Below are 17,336 nucleotides of genomic sequence, written 5' to 3' on the forward strand. Positions count from 1 at the left end.
GAGGGTATTTAAGATTCGGCATAGCCGAATATAGCTCTCTAACTTGTTATTATTCAATTCATTTGTCATAGAAGTATTTGAACCGTGAGTCATTATTGTCTTAATTATTAATAAGGCCAGTTTCTTATTCACCTCGTTATAATAATCTAAAATAGTCAAGGAACCCTGTCTCATAATTAGTGTTTTTCATTTCCCGGGCTATTTCATTTCCCGGGAAAGCGGGATTCATTTAGAAATTTCCCGGTATCCCGGGAATTCCCGCTCAGAAGAAATTTTAAAAATATATCAGCCATTTAAATACGATTTCGTATTATTTGTGAGATATTTTAAAAAAGGTTAAAGGACACGATTTCTAATATATGTATGTTATGTAAAAGTCTGAAACATTTCTATCGGAATGATTTTTATTTCCTACACTATAGTGAGGATTATATAATTAATTTTTGCTGATATTTGTAATTAATAGAAATCGGCTCTGCCTGCATGTTCGTCTATATAAACCTCGCAATCAAACTACATCAAATTTGAAGACAATTTGATAAAATTTTGTAAATACTCCTCCTTAACCCAGTGGTTAATATTAATTAATTATTTCAACTACACACAAATAACCGAAACTACCGATATGGCCTTTTTAGCTCATAATTATATCAAATATACTAGTATCTCGTAAAAACGGCAAATTTCAGAAAATCAGTTTTTCGTCAATAAATTGCATAAAAATAATGTATTAGTAATTTGTTTACTAATTTTTGAACATTCTAATATATCATGTCTGAATTTAACACTACAAAGCTATATATTTATATAACATTATTTGTCAAAAATATCACATAAAACTAAGCAAAATAATTCCCGGGAATTTCCGCACAATTTTCCGGGATTTCCCGTCCCGGGAATTCCCGTGAAAAACACTACTCATAATACTTAATTCCTGTTCAATAATATGAATTGGCCTTTTGTCGGCATAGGCAAAATCTAAACGAGGTATAATAGCATCAAAATTGAGTACAGTAGCATAATTTGTCAAAGTGACATTTGCATCCAGTGTTACCACTTTGGTTATTATTAACCAAAATTGGTTATTTTTATTTTGCATGTGTACATGTGAATTATTTTTTCGTTTTGGTTATTTTTTGCAAACATTTGAACTAAATGCTGTTTGCTTTTATTCTAAAAATAAAATTAAAAAAACCTTCTTTTATCTCTAGTTTTAAATCAACTATGTAAATATACATATCGTCCCTGTTTTGAATTTTGGTAATATGTGGAATTTTTTTTACTATTCGAAATTTTTTTATTACTGCAATTTGTACATCTACTGGTTATACTTATGTGCACAAAGGTATTTTTCGATATCTTAATTGGTTTAGGATTTAGCAAAAGTACCTATGCATTTTCCACATATTAAATGAGTTGATTGAAATCATAACAACACCGTAATATTATTTTATTTACACTAGCCAATCTAACACCGTGAATAATGGATCTTCTCTCTCATTTTGGTGCATCCATGAACTTAAAATCGCTTTTTGGGTCGATTCAAACTCGTCCGTCCTTCCGTTAATATTTCTATTGGAACTTTTTATGTACTTATATGAAAAAAAGAAGTTGGCTGTATTTCGCATTTCGATTTTTATGGAATTTGGTGGGAATAGTCTACGTACTTAGTAGATTATGTCCTCCAAATTAAATTTAAAATTTAAAGTATAATTGCAATTTCTATACCTATTTGAAATTTTGCATAAACAGATACTGTGCTAATTTGCCGAAATTCTAAGATAAATGATTTAACAAGAACTAATAAAGTATAGTATCACAATATCTTTAAAGTATTAAAAAATTAAATTGTATTGGCTACAAAAGTTGTAATAACATCTAATCTCGTACGACGAACAATAATCGCGATATATATTTGACTTCTACTAAATATCTCACCATGACTTTTAGTTCTTTACATTTACATTTTCTAGATGATGTTGTATACTTGTTTTTATTTTACCGTCTTAAATTCTAAACTTTGGTCAATTTGTCGGATAATTTGGATAGATTACGTTTACAAATATTGCTGAAGTTATGAATGTAAAACTTAAATATTTCGCCAAAATATTTTTAGTTGACCCAGTTTGCTTGCGAAATAACGGTCAACAATTTCACCTAGCCCCCATATTATGCCCTATTCAGAAAATTACTATATTGCTTAAAAAAGCATGTATAGCGATGAAATTCAACATGAAAAAGTTTTTTTGGAAATGTATTTGTCAAAGTTTATGAGGATCGGTATATAATTGACTCTATCCCTCATAAAAAGTCTCCTCAGAAAATGACTTTAAAGCTCATAATGCAATATAGGAACAAAATTCAACATAATCAAGTTTTAAAGGAACTAATATATCTCTGTCAGATTTTAAGAGAATGGGTCCATAATTGACCATACGTCTCATATAAGATCCCCTACAGAAAATTACTTTAACGCTCATAACTGTCTTCATAATACCAGTTTAGCGACGAAATTTAACATAGTTACAAGTTCCACTTCAGAAAATGAATTTGTTATTTTAATGTCCAAATGTAAACATGAAACAAATAAAAATAATTTTATTTACTTTTTTCTTAATTTGGTTATTTTTTATTCGAATTTTGGTTAGAAAAAAAACACTGATTCCAACTCTCTTTGGAGTGGTGCTGTATATTGTGTAAGTAGTCGTAAAACCTGTTCTGTGTCCATATTGTTTGTTGTCATACTCCTAATTTTCCACTACACTTTCTATTGAATAAGCCAGTTTTAAGCCTCACAATCAATATAAGAAATACACAAATTATATGATTGAAAGGATATTGTTTTATAAGATAATTAATCAGTTTTGAAGTTAAAAATATTTCCTTAAAAAATAAATATAAAAATAATCTTACATTTAAATTCTCTTTTTTACTCAGTTATCGACTTCTGATGGCCTCCCGATTTCTTCGCAGTTGTAAAATGTTGTCCTTTTATATTATGCTTATTTTTCAGATGTAGAAATATTTTCCTACTTCTAGGGATATTTGCTTTTCGGATGTAGAACTTGTTCTCCTCCACTTAAGAATACTTATTTTCCTTCTAGAAATATTTTTCCTGTTATTATTTTCTCATCTTTTTCAGGATACTTATTTGTTGAATTATTTTCCTTTTTCTAAGGATACTTGTTTGTATAATTTTTTTCTCCTTTTTTTAAAGGATACTTATTTGTAGATTTTTTCTCCTTTTTTAAAGGATACTTATTTGTTTGTTAGACCCTTTTTTAAAGCAGAATCCCGGTTGAGCCTTCAATTAAATTGTTTAGTTTATATTTAAAAAAAACAAGTAAGAAAATATAGTCGGGCGTGGCCGACCATATGATACCCTACACCAGTTATGAATATTAAATGTGATTTATTTTTCATAATAAAGCATTTATCTTTAATATTCAAGGGTGTGAAGTTAAATTCGTCGGCCAGATACGTCCCACACCACATATGTCAAATACGTTCCACATACTATAAAATTCGTTTTCAAATGAATTAAAATTTATTTTTTAATAAAAAGAGCACCAAATAAAATGTTTTTTAAGAAATAAAGTAAAATTATATTAAAATATATTAAAAAAATTAATATATAAAATAAAAATTAGTTAAAATAATTTTATACTCGTCAAATATGGTAGTAAAATATAGAATTTTCAAATGCAAAAAACAGACACTTGGAGAAGACATGAATCGGGGTACCGGCAGAGTGGAAGTAGCCCAGGACTAGTTCTTTCCAAAAACATATAGATTGTATGCAATTCCAGCTCTGGATAATTTTGAAAATTTTTTTGAAAAATCATCAAATTTTGATAAAAATAATGGAATTTTCAAGTGGCTCCAAAGAGCATTTGGAGAAGACATGAATCGGGGTACCGAAAAACTGGAAGTAGCCCAGGACTAGTTCTTTCCAAAAATGTATAGTTTATATGCAATTCCAGCTCTGGATAATTTTGACGAATTTTTGAAAAATCATCAAATTTTACCAAAAATAGTGGAATTTTCAAGTGGCTCCAAAGAGCATTTGGAGAAGACATGAATCGGGGTACCGAAAAACTGGAAGTAGTCCAGGACTAGTTCTTTCCAAAAATGTATAGTTTATATGCAATTCCAGCTCTGGATAATTTTGACGATTTTTTGAAAAATCATCAAATTTTGCCAAAAAAAGTAGAATTTTCAAGTGGCTCCAAAGAGCATTTGGAGAAGACATGAATCGGGGTACCTAAAAAATGGAAGTAGCCCAGGACTAGTTCTTTCCAAAAATGTATAGTTTATATGCAATTCCAGCTCTGGATAATTTTGACGATTTTTTGAAAAATCATCAAATTTTGCCAAAAATAGTAGAATTTTCAAGTGGCTCCAAAGAGCATTTGGAGAAGACATGAATCGGGGGACCGAAAAACTGGAAGTAGCCCAGGACTAGTTCTTTCCAAAAATGTATAGTTTATATGCAATTCCAGCTCTGGATAATTTTGACGATTTTTTGAAAAATCATCAAATTTTACCAAAAATAGTGGAATTTTCAAGTGGCTCCAAAGAGCATTTGGAGAAGACATGAATCCGGGTACCGAAAAACTGGAAGTAGCCCAGGACTAGTTCTTTCTAAAAATATATAGTTTATATGCAATTCCAGCTCTGGATAATTTTGACGATTTTTTGAAAAAAAAACATAAAAAGCATATGTTACACAAAATCATAAAATACATTCATACATACGTACAAAAATTACCTTTCAATCCTCAACACTTGTGTTGTTATAAACGATCAATAAAAGAATCGATCCCTAAATAAGGTCAAAACTTCGGACACCATAGCAACTGTGTAGGGAATTTTGAGAATTTTCTCAACAAAGAGCTTAACTTTTTTCGACTTGTTCTAGAGTTTTTGTGAAATCTTTAATTTTTTAAGACATTTCCCAATATTCGCAAAGAATTACAAGTGTTTTTATGAAATCTTTTAAAATTTTTAATTTCTAGAAATTCAACTGAATTTCACTATTCATTTGACTTTCAAGATAAAGTCATTGAAAAATTAGAAATAAGTCCTAAAAATCAAAGATTTCACAAAAGGAAAGGCAACTGGGTATGGCATTTTGCGAATTTTCTCAAACAATTTATTCATTTTTTTGAGTTATTGTAGAGTTTTTTTTTTCAATTTTTCAACGTTCACTACGCGCGAACGGTCAAGTAGAGTCGAAGGGACTCTATTTTTACATTATTATTATTACCTGAGAATATAAAAAACACAAGAAAAAAAAATGTGCTGTCATAAACAAATTACAAAAATCATATATAAAAAACGGCGATCCCAACAACAAATTAACAGCGCCCAAAACGATCAAACCTATTGTCAGCGAAGCAATAAAATATGCATAATTTTCATGGAAAACTTACAACAATATTTTGCTACCTCAATCACTCTCATTATTTATTCACAAAATGAAATTTTGAACTGCCGTCAAGATAATTCTTTAAAAAGAGTTCATTGAGTGATATTTAATATTAACAAAAGTTTTTACACGTAAAAACTGTTAACGAAAATTCAAATCAAATATCAAATATTGAGCAACAGAAGCTGATTTTTGAAATGTTTTTCATAATAAGAATAATAGTATCGACCTGAAACTACCTACATTTTGCGCAAAATTGTATGCTTTTTCAAAAAATCGTTAAAATTATCCAGAGCTGGAATTGCATATAAACTATACATTTTTGGAAAGAACTAGTCCTGGGCTACTTCCAGTTTTTCGGTACCCCGATTCATGTCTTCTCCAAATGCTCTTTGGAGCCACTTGAAAATTCCATTATTTTTGGCAAAATTTGATGATTTTTCAAAAAATTTTTCAAAATTATCCAGAGCTGGAATTGCATACAATCTATATGTTTTTGGAAAGAACTAGTCCTGGGCTACTTCCACTCTGCCGGTACCCCGATTCATGTCTTCTCCAAGTGTCTGTTTTTTGCATTTGAAAATTCTATATTTTACTACCATATTTGACGAGTATAAAATTATTTTAACTAATTTTTATTTTATATATTAATTTTTTTAATATATTTTAATATAATTTTACTTTATTTCTTAAAAAACATTTTATTTGGTGCTCGTTTTATTAAAAAATAAATTTTAATTCATTTGAAAACGAATTTTATAGTATGTGGAACGTATTTGACATATGTGGTGTGGGACGTATCTGGCCGACGAATTTAACTTCACACCCTTTTAATATTCCCTTGTTCCGATACATTTAAGCAATTTATGGATGAAAAACAAATTTTCTGAAAGAGGCTTTATATGGGGCCCGATAAAATTTTGTGAATATATGTATTTATATTTTCATAATATTTTATTGTGCTGAATTTCATCGCGATATTTGTGTTTATAAGTTAATTTGGGACATTAAGTAATTTTCTGTAGGGGACTTTGTATGGGAGCTAGGGTCAAATGTGGCCCGATCTTTATGAAATTTGGCAGGGTCATCAAAGCTTCTATAAAACTTAGTTGTGCCGTATTTTATCGATATATCTGTATATTTAACATAATAATGAGCTCAGAAGCCCTTTTCGGGGGGTTCTGTTCTATGGGGGCTAGGTGAAATAATGGACCGATTTTAACCATTTTCTATAGGCTTCGTCCTTGGGTCAAATAAAACGTGCGTGCCAAATTTCATCCAATTATCTTGACGGACATAGCTTAATCGACTCAGAAAACGATTCTAAGCCGATTGGTATACACTCGAAAAAATGCTCGTAAAGTTACTACTCTAAAGTATGTAATTTTTTAGTGAAAATTACTTAAAATGTTTAAATTTAAACACAAAATGTTTACCAAATAAATTACATACTTTTATCTGTAAAAATACTAACGAATTGTAGTATTTTGAATGTTTGTAAACATGTTTATAATAAAATAAACATTTTAAATATAAAATTACATATACAATGTTTAAATTTATTTTTTAGACACAAAATATGTAATTTTACTTATTTTTATTGTGCGAAGAATATTTGTCAAAAATTTATTAATTAATAAAAACCTGGAGAAGTTTTGTATCTAAAACATTTAAAAACAAAGAATTAAACAGACTGTTCACTGAAGATGTATAAGTGTGAAATTTGTCATATAGAATTAAAAAAAATTAACATATATCAAAATCATTTATGTACACACAAATTGCTGCGAAATGCGAATTTCAAATGCCTTCAACCGAAGTGTTTTAAGAGGTTTTCTACGTACAAAATTTTCAAAAATCATCTATATCGATACCACAACAAGGAACAGTCAGATACTTCAGAATACGGACTGTATTATGAATGCAAAAATTGTATATACAAATGCAATATAAGAAAGAAAATAATATCTCACAGCGTAAATCATCTAGAAGATAATTTACATGTTATATGTCCATTGGAAAATTCTAGTAAAGTTTTTAAAACAAAAGGCTCTTTTAAAATCCATATTTACAGGCATCACAGTGAAAAAGAAAAAAATACTGCTATCAAGAAAAATGCCGTTTTAAATTCCTTTTTAGATGAGGACAACCAAATTATTGAGGGGATTTCCAATGATAAGAAAAATATGAATAATATAGCAAATGTTAGTTTTGCTAACACTATTTTAAAATTGAAATGTGAGTACAGTATTACGGATACAATAATAAATTTCCTTATATCGGAATTTATGGAAGTTTTAAACAATCAAAATGCTGCAAATATCCAAAAAATAACTCAGATTTGTACGGATTACAACATTTCTGAGTACAAAAATGAACTTATAAACGCTATGTCAAGCAATAACATAGTATCGGAACTTAAAATTTTTCAATCAAATTATAAAAGAAAGATCTTTTTCGAAAAAAAACAGTATTTTATTAAACCGGTAAAAATTAATCTAAGCGTGAACAATTTTCATAAAAAATGTTTTTTTTATTACGTACCAATACAAGAAACTATAAAGTCTTTACTAAGTGATGAAAACTTCTTTGCTTTTTTTGATATAGAAAAAACAAACAAAGAGAATGTATATTCTGATTACAACAATGGTTTATTTTATAAAAATAATAGCTTTTTTAACAAAGATGGTAAAAAGATTGAAATAATTTTATTTCAAGATGCTTTTGAAATATGCAATCCATTAGGATCTTCAAAAAAGAAACATAAATTAATTGGAGTATATATGATAATTGGAAACATTCCCAATCAATATAGATCAAACATTAGAAATATTCAACTTGTTCTATTATCAAAAGAAAGTCATATAAAAACCTTTGGTTTTGAAACCATTTTACAGCCATTAATTCGTGATTTGAAGGAGCTTGAAGATACAGGTATTATTGTTACTATTAATGGATCGTCTGTAACATATCGGGGAAGTTTAATAGCAGAATTGGGCGATAACTTGGGAAGTCATCAAATTGGTGGGTTCACAGAAAATTTCAATACCAGCAAATATTTTTGCAGATTTTGTTTTTATAATAGAGATTCTCTTCAAAAACAAGATTTAAATAAAGCTGAGGGACGAAATCCAGTCAATTATTCGGAATGTGTTAAAAATATTTATATTAATCCTCAATTAAGTATGGGTTTAAATAAAGCTTCATGTTTAAATGAGCTAAATTATTTCAATGTGTGTGAAGGTCTTCCCTCTTGTTTAGCACACGATTTGTTTGAAGGTATTATTCCTTATGATCTATTGGAAATATGCAAATATTTTTGTGAAAAACATATAATTACAGAAGGCCGATTTAATATGTTTTATATGAAACTACGTAAAGATTTAAAATTATCACTGTCTTTTCACATCTTGGATTTAAAAATGAAAAAATGCCAGGAAAAGCAGACGAAATCCGCCATTTTCTCTTTCTTTTTCCTCTTATGTTTTTGGAATGCTCTGTATATCATGATGATCCCGTATGGCAGTTTTTAACAGCAATGATTGAAATGAGTAGATTGATATGCAGTACTGAAATTAATGAAGATCAGATAAATCTACTTAAGCATTATATTGAAATGTACATGGAACTTCGAAGAGAATGTTCCCCAATTGAATTTGCGTCCAAAACATCATTATGTGCTCCATTATCCAGATCAAATTAAAAATTTTGGTCCATTGAGACATTTGTGGACAATGCGTTTTGAACAAAAACATTCATATTTCAAACAAATATCAAAAAATTTAAAAAACTTTAAAAACGTTACATATTCACTTTCTTTAAAACATCAACAATTCCAAGCAAATTGCTATAGAGATCGTTTCAGAAAAAACATCATATGTGATAATGCTGACCAAATTTATAAAGATATGTTCAATATCAGTCTACCAGAAGATTTAAAGTATGTAACAAAGAAAATAATGTTTCTTAATACTGAATTTAAAGAAAATGATTATGTTATAACATGTTTGAACGATGATGGTAATATTAAATTACTTAAAATCAATCACATTTTTTTGGATACAAATTATGAAAAAGCTATTTTTTATGGTATTGAAATAAATATGTGGTACAATTATAAAACACTTTTGTACGAAAGCTTTGATACACCAAAAGTATATACAGTAGCAAATATAAATGACTTAGTTTTTAAAACTCCTGTTAAAGTTCTTGTTTTTAAAAAAAACTTTTTACTTCCACTTTTCGCTTCTCTGGCAGATGATGTATAAACTCCTTTTAACCAATAAGTAACAGGAAATAAAAAATCTTAACAAATTTAACTTGTGTTATGTTTACTTAATTTTTCAAAACATTTAAATGACATTTATATTATTTTTCAGTATTTTCTAAAGAAAATATACATAAAAATAATACAATTGCCATAAAAATAACATTTATCAGCACCAAATACTATATAAAAAAGAACCATAATGAAGAAACTCCCATGCAAAATTTGGAGCAGCAATCGCCAAGTAAAAAAGACGTTCATGACATTTCCTAACTTGGGGGATATAATTAGAGAAGGTAAAACTATTTCCATTAAATGAAATCATAATAATAAGCATTAAACCAAAATAATATTTAATTTTAAACATATGGGCGATTCCATGAAAACGTTAGATAAATATCCTCCTAATATAATGTAGCCAACAAAAAGCTTAATAAGCATGGACAAAGATTTATTATAGATTTCTCAAAGAAGTAAAGGTTTTATCAGGGTACTAAAAAACTATTACTGGATGTCCAAAAAGGGACCAAGCGAAAGGATTGTGTCCCACGATATAGATATGGGGAATTTCGTGTCAAGTGACCCTACGTTAAAAATCGATGTCTTCTGATTTGTACCAAGGTTAGTACTATGGTATAGTCGGCCGGACACAAATTTTCAGCTCTATCGGTCAAGAACTGCCGGAGTCAGAGGGGGTCAAATAGTACTAACTTTAGTGCAAATTTCGTCGAAATCGATTTTTTGAATTGGGTCACTTGACATGAAATTCCCCATATATGAAAACGAAGAAAAAGTTCGTGAGCCGAAAAAGCTAAACTTATTTGATGAGTATCCATTTTTTCAGCTAATTCAATTGGTATAAGTGGAACAAAAGTTGTACTTGAGTGTGATGGTACAGAGATTTGCGACGATGAGATTTGTCAATACTATCTAGAAACAAGTGAAGTTTTGATGTTACTGGAGGATAATGAATGGTCAAATAAAAACGTTAGTTCTCTAGAATTATCTAAAGAAAATAAGAATGGCTTAGTGCAAGATTATTTTGTAATGGATAACAATAATTCGAATGACGCCGCTTCTGTAAGCTATAAGAATGCAATTGTTCATGAAAATGAAATTATTTCAAACTCAACAAATGATATAATTGTTCTGGAGATGTGCAGTGAGGAAGTACAAATAGTAAATCAATATGAATATAATGTTAATAAATTTCAAAATTTCAAAATTCCTTGGAATAAAATACCATCGGACATTTTACAAATGCTCCAAAATAAGCAAAAAATAGGTAAACGTATAAATACGTTTGCTAATACGTTAGTCGACGAAATGCGTCATATTTCCCCTACCATACCTATGAATGATCCGTACAGTTGTTCAACAAGCTGTAAATAAGTACTCCACATCATTTCTTGAAAAGGATGCTGCTGGAAACATTATATCTTCAACAACGGCTCCTCTTCTTACAATCATGAGAAATAGAGTCAACTTTTTGAACAGAGCTCCAAAGCGTAATACAGAATATGATCCTGATATACCAATTAAAAATAGAAGATGATCAAATTTATTCAAAAACACTTGTGTAAATTGGCAACCCACAAGTATGAGTTCATCAGAAACACTATCGTCACTGGTTTATAAAAAAAATGAATTAATTCGACTTAAAGATGATGTAAACAATTTGCAGAACATGGAGACGATTAAGAAATTCATGGCAGAATGCTATGACCTGCAAAGAACATATTTCAACACAATGAATCCAGTTCCTACAATTCGTAGTATCAAAACAGAATGGCCACTTATATTTAAAAAAGAATATCTTTACGATCATTTTAAGAAATTAATGAATTTAGATGCTTCTTTATTTGAAATAAATGTTAAAGCTGAACTTGGAAAAATTAGGCGGTATTTTGAGAATTTAAATAAACCGAAATTTTATGAGGCTCTCAGTCAAGGAGCAAGCGATTATGGAATACTGAACGCCATAGCCTTATATTTTGGAGAAGATATTGGTTTTCTGCATAAAAATTTCGAGGTAATGTACGTGTATTTCTATTAAATACATAATTTGAATATTTTAATACTTATAGATTGAAACAACTTTAGAAGAAATAATATGTCAAATTTCCACGAATGCACCATTTATGGCCTTTGTTCGTAAGTATAGTTTCACACCTTATATAATAAAATATATAAATTAGGAATACCTACACACAAAATAGCGCTAATAAAAATTTTTCATGTTCGATACAATAAAAACGTTTCTTTTATATCATTTTCAGAAATTCAAAACGTAAAAAAGGGGTACATTTTTATAGAAAAAGAAGTGGTTGTTGAAGATAACGCGGATTTCTTTGATTTATTAAATCAAACAATTTGCTTTTATTTTATATTTAATATTTTATACCCCACTCAAGTTTGTCAATCTTTAGAGTTTATATTTAGATATTTTTATAAATGCTATCCTTCTTCAGTTCGTGGCTCAAAAAAGAACGTAAATAATATCCAAAAAGTTAATACATTGATAAAAAAGATTGGCTCATTCAAATAGTTGTTAAGATATCTTATTTCTTTGTATTGGATTGTTAAATTTATAAATTTGTATTTGTTCACCTATAGCCTTAATTTTAATCATTTTATTTAATAAAACACCTTAAAAAAATTATCTTGCATTTTCTTTACTTTAATAAAAAATTAATAATTGTTAGTTTATTATTAAACATTTGATATGTATACATACATATTTTCATTTGTATTATTAAACAATTTAATTTTAAATTTACATATAAAAAATAGTTTTATTAGACACAAAAAATTTAAATTTTGCTCGATTTTGGAATGTTGCTAAACATTTTTAAACACATATGTAGGGAAAAATACAAAATTTGTATCTGGTATTTTTACATACAATGTGTTTAAAATTTTTAAATATTTTTCAACATGTATTTTTACACTTATTATACTAGGAGTCTGGTTACCTACAATAAATAGTGTAAATTTAAACAAAAATTTATAAGAGTGTACTTTAAGGTGGGTCTAGGACGAATATTTTTGTATGTTACAAACATCAGCACAAATCCAATATACCCTCCCCACTAAAGTGGTGTAGGGTATAAATATATATTTTTATTTTTACTTTCATTTTTACATTATTAACTTAACACTATGAATTATACCGCGTCTTACAAATAACTTACCAACTTTCTTAATTCTAAGTGTCATATTTATACCTAATAAGAGGCACAATCAGCAATTAATTAATAAAAACATACATACATAAATAAATAAATAAATAAATACATACATACATACATACATACATACATACATACATACATACATACATACATACATACATACATAAATACATACATACATACATACATACATACATACATACATACATACATACATACATACATACATACATACATACATACATACATACATACATACATACATACATACATACATACATACATACATACATACATACATACATACATACATACATACATACATACATACATACATACATACATACATACATACATACATACATACAGACATACATACATACATACATACATACATACATACATACATACATACATACATACATACATACATACATACATACATACATACATACATACAGACATACATACATACATACATACATACAATACATACATACATACAAAAAATACATTATTAGTCAAATTAGTTTAAAAATTTTCAAAAACCTTCATTTTGTTGGCCTGTGTTATCATTTGGGTCTTTGAACCTCTCATATGAATTAAATAAAAAACTCGTATATCTGAGAAAATATTAGAGCTAAAATCCTGAAATTTTGCGCGCACAACTCTAACATACATGTGAATATTTGGAAAATAAATTGGCGGACTAGCAATAGGGGGCGTTGGACCTCTTACATGAATCCTATATAATATAAAACAGACTGTTTGTTTGTTTGTTACGCTTTCACGGCAAAACTACTGATCCGACTTACATGAAATTTGGACCTCTAATAGGTCTAACCCCAAAAGGAACAATAGGCTATATAAGATCTTGATCGGATCTTGAACATATTTGTGTCGAATTTTATCAAGATAGCTTTATTTAACAATGAAATATGTGAGTTTAAATGATTTTCGAAAGAGAGCCTTATATGGGAACTATGACCAATAATGGACCGATCCGGGGAAAAATTGTTAGAATGATTTATATGTATACAAAACACATTCAAGTTGAATTTTATACCGATAGCTTTATTTATCAATGAAACATCTGCGTTTAAATGATTTTCGGAAGTGGACCCTATATGGGAGCTATTTCCAATTATGGTCTTATCAGAAAAAAAATTCGTAGAGTGATTCATATATAGACGAAACATATTTGTGTCGAATTTTATCAAGATACCTTTATTTGACAATTAAATATGTGCGTTTAAGTGATTTCCGGAAGTGGGCCTTATATGGGAGCTATGACAAATAATGGACCGATCCGAAAAGCAATTTGGCATAATAATATGTATGTACACAAAACATATTCAGTTCGAATTTTATCACAAAAGCTTTATTTGTCAATGAAATATGTGTGTTTAGATGATTTTTGGAAGTGGACCTTACATGGGAGCTTTGATCAATTGTGCACCGACTGAGATCTATGTTGGTAGTATGATTTCTATTTATATTATATTTGTATGTACAAAATTTTGTGTTGTAGTTTCTGAGAAAACTACTTAAGAATTGGCGTTTCTTGGTGTTACACACGGGAATTAGTATTTCTTGGTGTTACACACGGAATGACAAAGGAGGGTATAAAAAAACTCTATATGATATTGAATGGATGATACACACATTTTTATGTTCACTTCTTGAATAACTGCTATAACACCAAATTTCTAGGCTAAATTTAAAAAACATGAACCGATTTTCAAGAAATTTGGCAACATACAGCGTTTGAGGAAGAGAATGTTTAATACACCAAATCCGAATAAATACACCTATAGCACTAACCTCGGTCCTGTTGTGATCTAAATGAAATGCAATGAACTTTTTCCGTCCACTTTTTGTTACATTTATGATGCTAAAGATCATGATATATAATTCTCATAGTATATGAGAATTATTATTAAGTAAAATTTTTAATCAAAAATTTATTTTTATATGAAAACTCAAAATGTTTGTAGATCCTTAACTAACTTTACGATTAGGTAAAATTAATAAAAATCTATATTCAATTTAATTTATTATAAAACATCGATTTTCATCTAAAGCGTTTTCCACCGGAAAACTGTTTTTATTTAAAAACCTGTAATCTGCTGTATATTCTCAGAAAATAACTATTTTAAAACAGAATCTTTATTAGATCTTAAATGAATGTCTACGATGCCACATTTGTATGCAGAATAAAAACTACTGAACAAAAACAGCTTCTAAAATAGGGAAAATAATATATTCATATTTCATTTTCACTTAAATTCGAATTTTAACACCTAAATCTATCTAGAAAATCATTCATATCTCCCCTTAAAATTTCTATTTATATAACTCTTTAAAAAATTACTTTAAATAACTCTCAATTTGAGAAAACAATAAACATATTTTCCATACAAATCGAGTTTTATATCAAAAATAACAAATTTAAATTTATTGTTAATCGAGATAACAATAAAAATCTATGATCAGGTAAATATACCATCAAAAAATTATCTTGATATAAATTCGGTTGCCATTTTTCAAATGCAGCTCAAATCTAAAAAACCATGAAGATATGCATTTGAGTACTCATTAGAGTGTCCCGAAAGACAGCACTTTTGCAAATCTTATATAGGTAGACCTCTCAAAGCATAGACGTAGAAAGCATTGTTCATATAAAATTTTAATAAATTGATCTTTCGACTTTTCCTGTATGTAGCGCCGTATTTATTCTAAGCTTTTCAAATTAAATAATAATTTTGAATAACTCCAGCACACATTTTATATATAGGCTATATATAAGAACTTAATCCGATGCCACGCCCCTTTCTACGCCCACTTTTTATAAAACTATCCTTACCTATATCTTATCCTATAATTATATGAAAGAGAAAGACTGTTTGTTACGCTTTCACGGACAAACTATGAACCGATTTACATGAAATTTAGAACACTAATAGTTCTATTCTAAAGTAGAACAATAGGCTATATAAAATAATGATTTGACGTCACGATTCTTCTTATGCACACTTTTTTCTATATAATTGTTATACAAAATTTTCATTCAAGACTACTGAACCAATAGGTCTGATCTCAAGATCAGGATCGGACGCCACGCCCCTTTTTAAACCAACTTTTTGTAAAACAATTATTAAACCAAATTTACCTTCAGGGATACACAAAACTACTGATCCGAATTTCATGAAATCTGTTATAGTGCATATTGTGGAATGAACAGTACGACACATTACATCTTCAAAACCTATAATATATAATAATAAATATATATGAAACTCTTTTTTACTCTTTCACTACATAACTAATAAACTTATCTACAAAAAATTTGTCATTAAATAGGTCTAACCTCAGAAGTTAACAAGTTAGAGTGCTATATTCGGCTATGACGAATCTTAAATACCCTCCACCAGCAAGCTACTTTTTATTAAAACCCATTTAACTATCTCATTTTTAGATAACTTGACTTCATATAGGACCAATTACGGGCCTCTCCAGAAAAATTTCGTAGAGTAATTCATATGTATGTACACAAAACATATTTGTGTCGAATTTTATCAAGATAGTTTTATTTAACAATGAAATATGTGAGTTTAAATGATTTTCGGAAGAGAACCTTATATGGGAGCTATGACCAATAATGGACCGATCCGGGGAAAAATTGTTAGAATGATTTATATGTATACAAAACACATTCAATTTGAATTTTATACCGATAGCTTTATTTATCAATGAAACATATGCGTTTAAATGATTTTCGGAAGTGGACATTATATGGGAGCTATGACCAATTATGGTCTTATCCGAATAAAAATTCGTATTTTATCAAGATACCCTTATTTAACAAGTAAATATGTGCGTTTAAGTGATTTCCAGAAGTGGGCCTTATATGGGAGCTATGACAAATAATGGACCGATCCGAAAAGAAATTTGGTATAATAATATGTATGTACACAAAACATATTCAGTTCGAATTTTATCACAAAAGCTTTATTTGTCAATGAAATATGTGTGTTGAGGTGATTTTTGGAAGTGGACCTTACATGGGAGCTATGATCAATTGTGGACCGACTGAGATCTATGTTGGTAGTATGATTTCTATTTATATTATATTTGTATGTACAAAATTTTGTGTTGATACCGATATATTTCAGGGAGTTATTAACGATAAACGTATATCCGGGAATATACACCTTTGAACATACTTGATCCCTGGCACAAAAAAATAATGTGTGACAAAATTCATCGAAATATCTTTGGTAGTTTCTGAGAAAACTACTTAAGAATTGGGAAAAAACGTTATTTTTTTCGAGGTAGTCTGAAATTTTTAATCATAACTTTTTTCGTCGTGAACCGGTTTTACTGATTTTCAATACGAAACTGGACCGGATAATAAGGAATGTTTTGGGTGTATTTTGCTTCG

At 28.7% G+C, this 17,336-nt stretch overlaps 1 pseudogene; it reads left to right on the forward strand.

Moving 5' to 3' along the window:
- The first annotated feature begins 9,900 nt into the window (after positions 1–9,900).
- Positions 9,901–11,253, forward strand: LOC119603637 (annotated as a pseudogene).
- Positions 11,254–17,336: the final 6,083 nt, after the last annotated feature.

Source organism: Lucilia sericata, unplaced genomic scaffold (genome assembly GCF_015586225.1).
Source record: "Lucilia sericata isolate MDLA Ls3-8-SP2 unplaced genomic scaffold, ASM1558622v1 Contig000321F_arrow, whole genome shotgun sequence".
In the NCBI taxonomy this organism is placed as follows: domain Eukaryota; kingdom Metazoa; phylum Arthropoda; class Insecta; order Diptera; family Calliphoridae; genus Lucilia; species Lucilia sericata.